This window comes from Carcharodon carcharias, chromosome 9 (genome assembly GCF_017639515.1).
Source record: "Carcharodon carcharias isolate sCarCar2 chromosome 9, sCarCar2.pri, whole genome shotgun sequence".
Taxonomy (NCBI): Eukaryota; Metazoa; Chordata; class Chondrichthyes; order Lamniformes; family Lamnidae; genus Carcharodon; species Carcharodon carcharias.
In genome coordinates this window covers 84546252-84558623 of record NC_054475.1, presented here as the reverse complement: position 1 = coordinate 84558623, position 12372 = coordinate 84546252, and the positions used below count along the sequence as shown (strand labels likewise).

The window sequence follows — 12372 nt, the reverse complement described above, 5'->3', positions numbered from 1 at the left end:
CTGAAGTCACACATCTCGGGTAATTAATTTTTATTTGTTCTCAGGATGTGGCTGACACTTACAAGGTAGTATTTATTGATCATTCCAGGTTAGCTTGTGGGAACAAATGAGGCCATTCAATCTTCAAGCCTATTCTACTATTCAGTTAGATCATGACTGACCTGTATCTCAACTCCAACCAGCTGCCATGGTTCCATAACGCTTAATATCAGGTCCCTGGAAAACACTGGTGAATTAGTTCAGCTTTTATAATATTCCAGAAACTTTCATGATCCCAGCCCATAAAGAATGTGTTTTATTGAATCCAATTTCACCACTTGTCCTGATGCAATATATCAACATTAGGATTACACTACCCACATATCATGGTAATGTTTAGGTAAAGTTCCTATGGAAATAAAGTTCTTTCAATGATTCAGAACTAAAACTTGTGATATCATCAATGTCTGTGATGTTGGAGCTAATGTTTAATATGGAGGATAGAAAATGGGCAGCCTGGTCAACATTTCTCCTGATTTCAGCTTCACTGACTTCATCAGGGAGAAATGTAAATGTGGCTGGTGATTCGTCATCACCCCTTTTATCTTAACACGCAAGATCTACCCCAGTGAGTCAGGTGGGTGTGACTGCACACTCAGTGTTTACCTTGTCAAGTGGTGTGTTCAAATTATCACATCAGATGTTCTCCATCAATTCAGTTACAGAATTTCGTCATCACTGGCAAAGCCAGGATTTGCCCAACCGCGTAGTTTGCTAGGCCATTTCAGAGGACAGTTAAGAGTCAGCCACATTGCTGTGGAACTGGAGTTATATGTAGGCCAGATCAATAAGGATGGCAGATTTCTTCCACTAAAGGACATTAGTGAACTAGATGAGTTTTTACTAGATTCCAATAGTTTCATAGTCACCATTCCTGGTGCTAGATTTTTTTTACTCTGGATTTATTTAATGAACTGAATATAAAATCTCCCAGCTGCCATAATGGGATTTGAACTCACATCTCCAGGTCATTAGTCCAGGCCTCTAGATTACTATAATAACATAAGCATTATGCTACCACATCATCATGCTGCCAGCTCAAACTCTCAAAGTCATCATGACTGTGCAGAAAATTTGATCCATCTGATGACTGCTTTGTAAGTGTGAGCCCTGGAGCAAGGCTGCCTTGTTTGGTGTGTATGCATTTTTAATATAACGTTAATTCCAAGAGAACAGAACTTATGGGTTGAAACTCTCTCTCTCTCAGGACCTAATGAGTTGTGAAGTTATTAATCCTGTCTGAAAGGAGTGCTGCAGTTCATGAGGGATTAAACTGTTCTACACAGTTAAATAATGCCACTGAAATAAAACCAGAAGTATTCTAAATAAAGGGATTATCTGAATCTTACTGAAAATTGAGACATGTTGCCGAATCTTTTCATCTTGCATTCATCAGGACAAATGCAAGAATGCCAAATTTCAAACGATCACAACAATTTATATTGCAGGAGAGAAGGGTGCCGATCGCTTGGCAAGTCGACTCTGGCCAAGGCATTACCATGGAGAAAGCAATGGTTGTGATCATTTGAAATTTGGAATGCTTGGGTTTGTCCTGATGGGAGTAAGATGCAAAGGTAACATGGCTCTCAGCAATATTCAAAGGGATTATTACTAGCCCACTTGACAATCATTAATGTATTAATCCAACAATGTTGGAAAACCTGGCAATGAATGCTATGGTTTTAAAGATGGCTTGTAGGGCAGACATAAATCTGCTAAAGGGGACATTTGGTTACTCTAGGAGTTGTGTAGACAGAGCGTCTTTGCAACTGAGAATTTGGGGCCTTTTTACGTTTGAGCTAAATAAATGAGAGGCGGGGAGGGGGTTTGAAATGTCAAAGAAAAGTAAACAATGGTGTACAAAAATGGCAACCAAACAGCAGTGATCAAACAGTGGTGAGCAGAGAGTGGTGAAGAAACCAGAGAACCCATTTTCATGGCTTCCCTTGACCTTACCATCTCAAACGGCCTCTCTACTGCTATCATATCAATTACAGAAAAGGCCATCCCTGATCATCCTCCAATACCTCTCTCCTGCTGTCCAGCTGTGTGGGACTACACTCACCTTGTTCCTCATGTATCTAGCCAGAGTATCACCATCAATAGTTTCTCTTCTCACTATCGCACCATTATCTTTGGTGTCCCCCAAGGATTTGTCCTTGACTCCCTCGTGTTACTCATCTACATGCAGCTCCTCAGTGATATCCTCCAAAAACATAAGTACGCTGACAACACTCAGCTCGACCTCACCACCACCTCTCTCGACTCCTCCACTGGTGCTAAATTATCAGACTGTTTATCTGACACTCAATAGTGGATGAGCAGAAATTTCCTCAAATTAAATATTGGGAAGGCTAAAATCATTGTCTTCGGTTCCCCTACACACTCTGGTCCCTAGCTAATGATTCCATCTCTCTCCCTGACAACCATCTGAGATTAAATAAAGCTGTTTGCAATTTCAATCCAGAATGAACTGACGTGCCATCTGTAAGACTCCATAGTTCCGTCTCCATAGGTGGAGGGATAGGGTACCTTTAATTAGTGCTATCCACTCAGGAATAACCTCCCTACAGTTGTCTTCCTCTCTACCTCTGTTTCTCCTTTGAGACACTATTTAAAACTACTTCTTAGACCAAGCTTTTGGCCATATGCCCTAATATACCCTTAAGTAGTTCAGTTTCAGATCATGCTTTATAATGTCAAATGCCTTGGTATTGGTGTGTATTGCAGGAAGACTAACGCATACTCAACTGCCAGCAGCCATTATGGAACTAACTTTGTTTTATACTTCCCCGACAGAAAGGGCAGCAGAGAGACCAATATAACAAAATGCTCAGGTCTTGCAAAATGCTACAGGTGCTTCATAAATGAGTTATTATTGCTGTTGAACAAACAATGGTGAATGAACAATGCTCAACCCATTCCTGTTCATTACTTTGAAAGCAGCACATTAAATTGGTGCTGCCTGCTGTTTCAGCTGATTTCTCTGTGCAATTGGTGCCACCCATGCTTTCGATTGGCTACATGCTTCAGGCCTGCAGGGACATTATTGTCATGAGTGGATAGCACTAATTAAAGGCACTCACCCCTCTTAAAGGGGAGGTTCATTGTGATTTCAGGAAGTGGTGGATGTCATTTATGAATTGAATCTGTACTGTGAAAAATTGAAGAATGGCTGAATGTGTGAGAGAGTGTGCACCAGCATTTTCTAACACTCTATTCACAGTCTTGGAGACTGTATCCCCTGTATCCACTGGGGAGCAGGAGGACCACCAGTCGTATGGTCATGAGGCAGTGGTAGGAGACACTGCCAGGACTGTGTTGCTCCAAGAAAATTGATGGAGTGCAGGAAGTTTAATAACCTGTCTTGAGTTGTCAAGGTGACTGAGCTCAATCTCCATATGCCATATCCTACCAACTGCATCATTAGCCTCATCCACTGCTCTCTTCACTACACCTCCATTACCCATACCCAGCAAATTCCGTCCTTCATTACTCAACCCTTTAATTCATATGCTTTCCCTTACGCTCAAACATATTGCACTGTTGCAAGCCTCCCACCCACAACCCACAGCTCTGACATACTGGCAGCTATTCAGCCTTGACAGCTAAATCGCCCAAACATATAGCAGGACGTTCACAAATACACTTCCTTCTTTATTGCAGAGAAGGTGCCATAACAGGAAGCAGCAGGAAAGATGGAGGAGGACAAATTGCACCTATAGGTTTTACTCCCTATTGAGGTGACAATGTTAGTCATCATGGGAAGGATTGTCACTGTGCCATGGCCATTGGTGGCAGTGGAGCAATCGGTGATGATGTTATCAGTGTCCTCTTTGCTCACTTCCCCCTCATCCCATGCTCTTTCCTGAATCATAGGCTGCAGATGGCATAAGCACACAATTTTCACTTTCTCCTCTCCTCTTATCACAACCCAACCCTTGACCTTTTTCATTTCAAATACAAAAGAACTAGAACCAGCCCAGGCAATGAAAGCAGAGGAAGGAAACACCGAAGATGAAGAGAAATTGGGGCCAGATTTTCACTATCAAGGCGGCAGAAGTTTCCCGACTCACCAGACCCACATTTGGTACAAAGTGCCCCAAAACTCAGGCTTTTCACACCAGTGGAGGAGGCAGGGGGTAGGGGAGCATGGGAGTCAGACCCACCGAACCCAGAAGAGGATCATAGGTGAAGACGGACCCTGAAGATGAGGAGAACTGATCACGTCTCGGGCCCAATATAAAGGTCCTCCCTGGTCGCAGTTCCTGCTGTGAAGTAGGAAACTGTTGTTATCTTGCTGGTCCTTGGGAGGAGATGTCTGCCATCAGTCAGGTAAATAGGAACTATAATTATTGACCAACTGGTTAGTTACACTGGAAGAGATGGCCATCATGGGCCTTCCATTGAAAACTACAGAGCTGTAGAGACTATAGAAACTATGGCTGCACATTGACCTTGTCTAATGAAGGACCATATGGCAATAACTTCATAATGGCAAAACCTCATGACACCCATGGAGATGGCTGCATCTTGGCAGCTTCAGCAGATTCCAACACTCTGTCTTAAATGGGGTTATCATCATGTCTCAGGGGCTGAATTTTAGGCGTGCTTGCAGAAACTTTTCCCTTCCACTCCCTCTTTCATTAGCCATCTATCAGACTGTGGGTATCCGACTGTCTCCCACAGCTGCACACTGTCATCACAGATGAGTGTAACTCAGAGAGAGCAGGCCAGCAGGGGTATGTGCACTTAGGAACCCACCATGCCATGTTGGCGTTACAAGAACAAATGCCAGGCTGCCCAGCATTCACATTGCCACCACCCACCCCCGCCACCTTAACCCCAAACACCCACCCCCCCATATCCCCCGCAGCAACATCAGTCTGTGTATAAGTGAGAGAGAATGCCTCCAGGGGAGACTTAAAACAGCACAGGAGAAACAAGAGAGACAGAAAGAGAGAGAAAGAGAGAGAGAGAGAGAGAGAGCACATGTCCCCAGGGACAGTCAGTCCGTAGATCAGCTGTGTTCTGAGAAAAATTCAAATTGTGACACATATGGAAATAGCTAAGTGATTGAGGGGGTTTGGTGAGTATTTCCTCATGTATCTTTCAAAACTCGGGTAATTTATTAGTAATTGTAAGGGTTTATTAATAGTAGGTTTTACTAGCAGTAGCAAAGCTTATCAGAAGCAGTAGGGTCTAAGTTTCTAGTCTCCAGTTTGTAATAAATAGTCTGTAAAGTTAAAGCATGGCAAGGCAGCTCAACCACGTGGAATGGGCATCCTGTGGTATGTGAGAAGTCATGGATGCTTCACATGACCTAGATGACCACATTTGCAGGAAGCACCACCAGCTGCAGAAGATTGAACTCTGATTTCAGAGCTCAAGCGGCGACTGGAGTCACTGTGGGGCATCTGCGAGGCTGAGAACTATTGAATAAGAGCATGTAGGGAGGTGGTCACATCACAGGTTAAGTTAGCAGGCAGAGAAGGAATGGGTGACCGCCAGATAGCCCAGGAGGACCAGGCAGGTAGTAGAGGAACCTCCTGAGTCCACTTCGCTCACTATCATTTTCGCTTTTGGATACTGGTGAGGGTGGTGGGTACTCAGGGAAGTGCAGCCAGAGCCAAGTCTGTGCCACCACGGGTAGCTCAGCTGGACAGCAGGGTAGGAAGAGTGGAAGAGCAATAATGGTAGGGATTCAATAGTTAGGGGAACAGACAGGGGTTTCTGCAGCCGACGATGTGACTCCAGCATGGTGTGTTGCCTCCCTGGTGCCAAGGTCAAGGATGTCACTGAGCAGCTGCAAGACATTCTTCTGGGGGCGGGTGAACAGTCAGAGGTTGTGATCCACATTGGTACCAATGACATAGGTAGAAAGAGGGATGAGGCCCTCAAAGCAGATTTTAGAAAGCTAGGAAAGAGATTAAAAATAAGGATTTCAAAGCCAGTAATCTCAGGATTATTCTTAGTGCCACTTGCCATTAAGTATGATAGGAAGATAGATCAAATGAACAGATGGCTGGATAGATGGTACATGAAGGAAGGCTTTAGACTTCTGAGGCATTGGGACTGGCTCTGGGCAGGTGCTACCTGTACAAGGAGAACAAGTTACACCTTAGCAGGACTGGAGCCAATATCATCGCAGGGGGATTTGCTAGTGCTGTTGGGGAGGGCTTAAACTGGCTTGGCAGTGGGGTGGGAACCAGAGAGGGAATTCTGATAGGAGAGAAACAAAGCTGATAATGGTAGGAAGAAAAGTAGTAAGTGAAATTGGAAGGTAGCAGAAACAAAGGTCAGCATCAAATAGGGTCAAAATGTAGAAAAATGTTAAAAAAACAAAATTAAATAAGGTACTCTATCTGAATGAATGCAGCATTTGCAATAAGGTAGATGAGTTAATGGCATAAATAGAAGTAAACAGATATGATGTAATTGCTATTATGGAGGCATAGCTACAGGGTGACCAAGGCTGGGAACTGAATATTCAAGGCATATTTGACATTTAGCAAGGATAGGTGAAAAGGAAAAGGAGGTGGGGTAGCACTGGTAATAAAGGATGAGATCAGTACATTAGTGAGAGAGGATTTTAGATTGGAAGATCAAGCTGTAGAATGAGTTTGGGTAGAACTAAGAAACAGTGAGGGGCAGCAAACATTGATGGGAGTTGTATATAGACCACTAAACAGTAGTGGTAATGTAGGGCATGGAATAAATCAAGAAGTTAGAGGTGCATGTAACAAGGGTAACACAGTACTCTTGGGGGACTACAATCTACTTGTAAACTGGATAAATGGAATTAATTTTTTGGAACTGTTCCAAATAAGATTCATATTGGACTCAAAACATTAACTCTTTTATCTCTCCACAAATGCTGCCAGCCTGCTGAGTTTTTCCAGCATTTTCTGTTTTTCTTTCATATCTCCTGCATCTGCAGTATTTTGCTTTTATCTAATTAATAACCTTGTTGTAAAAAAGCCTTTGGGGAATAGTGACCATAATATGATGGAATTTTACATTGAGTTTGAAAGTGATGTAGTTCAATTCAAAACTAGGGCACTATGGAGGTGTGAGGGGGAAGTTGGTTGTGGTAGATTGTAAATCTACATTAAAAGGCATGATGGTAGACAGGCATTGGCTAGCTTTTCAAGAACTAATACATGGGTTACTGTAAATTTACATTCCTTTGAGCCACAAAGTAAAGTGATCCAAATGTGGTGAATAAGAGAAGTTAAATTATATTAGATCAAAGAAGAGGCTGATAAGATTGCCAGAAAAAGGATTGTGAGCATTTTAAAACTTAATAAAGGAGGACCAAGAAACTGATAAAGAAAGGGAAAATAGAATATACAAGTAAATTAGCAAGAAACATAAAAATGGACAGTAAAAGCTTCTGTAGGTGTGTAAAAAGGAAAAGATAAGCAAAGACAAATGCGGACCCATTAGAAGCAGAGACAGGAGCATTTATAATGGGGAATAGGGAAATGGAAGGGAAACTAAACGAATACTTTGGCCGGGATTTTCTGCTCCTGCCCACGGCGAGTGTCCTGGCAGGCGGGAGTGGAAAATATCGTGAGAGCTGAAAAATCTATTTTACATTCGTTGGAAAACAGGGTCTTATTGTCCACTCTGGCCTTCAATGGCAGAGTGTGTTTCCCAATGTACAATGTCAAGAAGGCCATTTGAATACATTTAAATGTGATGAATATTCATTATAAAGCTTCTTGCTGGTATCATCCTCCCACAATGGATCAAGAGGTCATGTTGGAGTCTAATTTGATCAACTTGTTTCACAATGGTATATAAGCAATGTGCACCTGGAAACCAGCACTTCATCAGGACTGCGAGGTTTGCTTTCCTACCTTTCATCGTGCTGGGCTCATGGCACCTCAACTCAGTGCCAGGTTTCACAGACAGCACAATATCGCTCTCAGTGGGGTATCACAGGCAAGGCTCTACCTACCAGGCCTGCAGTAAGATGGGGGTACTGTGGAAGGGGGAAAAATTGGACAGACGTTATGGAAGGGGCTGCAGGATAAGGCCTCCATGGAGAAGGGAGTAAAAGTGGCAAAGGATACACTCTAACACATGACTAGTGGAGGTGCAGGTTGGAAGTGCCCTCTGGGTCAGAATGGGGAAGGGTGTCTCAGAGAGCTAGGGCCAGAATTGGAAGATGGCAGAGTGACGAGTTGCTTAACTTTACAGTGCTGACCTTGTGAGGACTGTCCTTGTCCTCGACAAGGGAGGGGGAGGGCATGAAAGTAAAATGTTATTCATGTCCAGCAAGTTGTGCACAGGGCATGGTTGTTGTAACAGGTGCCTTGGTCTAGTGGCTTTCTGGCTCAATAATGGGCTGCGGTTGGCACACTCGGAGTCAGGGTAGGCTGTAGACAGTTTAAAGGAAGTGTAGTGCCATTCAAGGGCTTCATGGGGGCAGTGGGGGAGGAGGTGAGGGGTGGTGGTCGGCTCAGAAGCTCACTGTACAATCGGGGTCAGGAAGGGGTGGCCTAATCTGCCAGTAGGCCATAGGCATATCTGTCTCAATGCTTTCATGGGGTTGCACAGGGATATCCCCCACAATCAAAATGGCATAAAGCTTTGGAGGGGAAGGCTTGAGAATCCTTGGAGGAAGGGAAACCTGAACATAATGCACCCCCTGGATGATGGCAGGGATCACTGCACTCACACAATGGAGGGTCCAAGCTCCTCAGGTAGTGAGACCTTAGCACCACCATCTTGCAACCTGAAGGGATGGCGCAGCACAAAATTAACCTGAGGAATAGCTCTGAGAGCCGATTGGAGGACTGGTGCACTGCACTGGGGAGGCCAGTTAAAGTGGCACCCAACTGAATTGTGTATTGCCTAATGAGTATAGATGCACACCTGAGACATGTTAGGAGCCTGTCAATGACAATACAAGGAATCAGGAGAGTGAAGCAATGAAGCACATTCATTTGGGATTAGTAGAATTAGTAGTAGAACCTCATGCTTTAACCCCTTATCCTTAGAAAGCCAATTGCCCACAGCGATAACGAGGTCTGGAAGGTTTAGGTGACTGGGCAAGCTCCAGATGCATCTTTAAAGTAGGAGATCACAGTCTTGGTGCTGGTAAGCTCACATATGAAAAGTCTCAGAGCCACCTCTAATTACCATAGCTCCTCAATGTACATTACACCTCATGAAGATCTCAGAGTATAGTTTGACAGTGCAGTGATTGAGGAGCCCAGCGCCTGGCCAAACCAATCTCATGGCAGCCGGTCACGTCTAGGGGGGTTAGGGGGAGGCGCAATTGGGTAGGGGGGAGGGGTGGAGACGAAAGTGTAGCATCAAATATTCCTTGCACTGGACAGGGTTTCAGTGTCGATTAGGTGCCGTAATTGGATCCAAACCTTTGAACCCACAGTCACACACTAGAAATATACTGAAATTGGAGCTTTGGGGGCTCATCCTGACTTTTTTTTTATTGGTGCTACAGAGAGGGAATCTTTACGAAGATGGAGGCTAGATTTGTTGCTGCCTGCATTCTCACATACATGCATGAGAGAAGGTGAGGACAATTGTGATTGCGGTGCCAGGCTCGCCAGAGGGAGGAGCTCAACCTTCAAGGGGCAGCAGGGCCCCCTCCAGATGCAGAGGATGAGGCTCAAAGAGGCGGCTCTCAAGACCAAGGGTCTACAGACCTCGCATGTCTTATCTACAGATGAGCGAGAGACAGTGTCGCAGATGCCCCCCTATGTCCAGTGATCTGGTGACTCGCATTTGGCACATTTTGCAGGAATTGGTGCCATGGGGACTGTGGGGGGTAGGGGGGCATTCATTGCCAGTGGTTCTGAAAGTCACCAACTCACTGAACATGTACTCGAGCGGGTCCTTCAAAGTTCCAGGACTCCACTGGGGACCAGTGCAGGTTGTCCCAAGCGCCAATGCACAAAAGAAAACATGAGGTGACAGATGTCTTTTTTGCAAAGGCTCAAAATTATGTGCACTTCACCAGAAATGAAGAGAGCCAGCAGACCAGAGCACTGGGCTTTGCTGAGATTGCTGAATTTCCACAGGTGCAGACTGCACTCACGTGGCTATCAAAGCTCCCTGGCAACAGGCACTCCAATACATCAACAGGAAAGGATTCCAATGGATCTAATTTTCAGCTGGTCTGTGACCATTGGAAGCAAATAATGCAGGTGTGTGCGAGATACCAGGAAGCTGCCATGACTCATATATCTTGAGCAGGCTGCAGATCCCTGACATCTTCGAGGGACCAGACAGAATCCAGGGGTGGTTACAAAGGTTACCCGCAAAGGACCTGACTGATGATGCACATGCAGTGGCCACAAAACCCAGCAGAGAGAAGGTACAATGAAGCTCATCGCTACCCAAATACTGGTAGAGCAGAGCATTGGCATCTCGAAGCTATGGTTTTGAGGTATCAACAGATCTGGTGAAATGCTCCAGTACACTCCCCAGAGGTTCTCCTGGATCATCTTTGCTGCACATTGCACTACCTGCTGCTGCAAAAGTCAGGAGGACTTGCCAGATGCAAACATGGAGGAGCTGCACTTCTCCTCCGATGAGGAGGACATTGAAAGGGATGGGGACAAGTGGCTCAAGGAAGCCAAGGCTGCAGGGCAAGAGGCCATAGCATGAGCCAAACGAGGCAGACATGAACATGAAGCCCTCATAGCCACCAGATTCTAAGAGGACGAATTAGTAGTAGTCTGTATCCTCTTAGACAAGTGCTTCCTTTCTCTCATGAGCCAACATGAACATCAGCGTTGCTAGCCCTATCCTTACAACCATGCACTTCAATCTGATCCCTCAACCATTCTGCCAACCATTGTCCTGGTCCTTTGAAGGATGATGAAGGGTCGGTAACAGGTATCCTTGTTGAGAGAAGGTCCAACCTGGATGAAGGCGTTCCGGCATCACACATCAGAAGGCACAGTCTCTTGTAACATCTCTGCGGCATCACCGTCACCTGGAAGCCTAGTAGAGGCAGGAGCAGCTCCACAATTCTCAGTGCACTATTAACTGTAGGCCTTCAGTTGCACGAAACTCGTCAAGGAGATTCATCTGCCAAAATGGGACAATGCGTTCAGTGTCAACTCGATGATTTTACTGAGACGTCACACTTAGGCAAAGGTAGCTAGGGATGTTACACAGGTATAACTCCATTTTGACATCATGTGGTCCTTTGTGCCCCCTTCTCCTCCATCACATTGACATCTGTTACTCTCAGGGATGCGGGCGTGCATTCACCCTGGCCTTTCCATGGATTCAGAGCACCTGAGAATCAGGAAGTTCACAGTCAGTCTGCCCTCATGGCCAGACCTGGCCCTTGCCAACTGTAAAATGCAAATGCACCATGAACCATTATGCTTGTTTGATAATAAAGAGAACTCATCAGATTCATTATAATCTGGGTAGCGTCTCATTGGTGCCCTCAGCAGTGTCAAAAGCTACCACATGCATTTCCACAGAATGCTCCATGGCTCCTTTGGTCATACCACATGACCATTTGTACTAATCCTCAATGACCTCAGTGAGGTTATAGGTGAGGGGAGGCTACTCCAAACGTATGCATCCCTACCTTGTGACAAGAGCCTTGTGGCTGCAATGCAGACAACTACAAGGTTAGAAAGGCAGAAGGTTGGAGGATTGAGCACCAGCAAAATGAAGAACCTTTGAGGGTCTGGGTTCCGGTACTTCAACGTGGATAGGTTCTCATGCTTCTCGCTGGGCCTAGCAATTGTACACTGTGAGAGTCGGATACACCCAAGATGGACAGGATCACACACAATCTCTGAGTAAGGTCTCATAAATAGGAAATCCTGAGTGCGAGCAAATGAAGTGTGAGGATCCGTGACTCTTCTCCATGCATTTACACATCTCAATGGAAACGAGACCTTTACCTGACAATAATGCAGAGGAGGCGGATGAACACCGTAGCCTCAATCTTAAACAGGCAAAGTGAAGAATATATCAAGCAGCACATCATGTGAATGAGGTCCTTACACAAGCAGACTAGGCATTGAGGATGAGGCATCACGTTGGAAATGATAAGAGTGTGTACACACACCGTGGTGATGTGGAAACTAACAACATCTACCAGAGGCACCTGGTTTCGACATCTGCAGTAAGTGGTGTAAGGGACCATTGTATCATACCTGATGGACAACAACATAGTTGAACATAAAGAGGAGGCATACACAGAAGTTGTGAAATAGGCTGTATTCTATTTACATTAGTACAAAGTATACAACATGTGGTTATTACCTGTCATGCTCCTAATATCTTGTAACTTTCTAGCCCTGCCACTATGTCTTGGTGCAT

General features: G+C 45.0%; 1 long non-coding RNA gene across 1 annotated transcript in view; it reads right to left on the bottom strand.

Moving 5' to 3' along the window:
* Positions 1-12372, bottom strand: part of LOC121282567 — a 32754-nt gene that overhangs the window by 2843 nt on the left and 17539 nt on the right. Inside the window, exon 2 of the long non-coding RNA XR_005944078.1 lies at positions 162-226. This is a non-coding gene — a long non-coding RNA (uncharacterized LOC121282567). The remainder of the gene's footprint in view (positions 1-161; positions 227-12372) is intronic.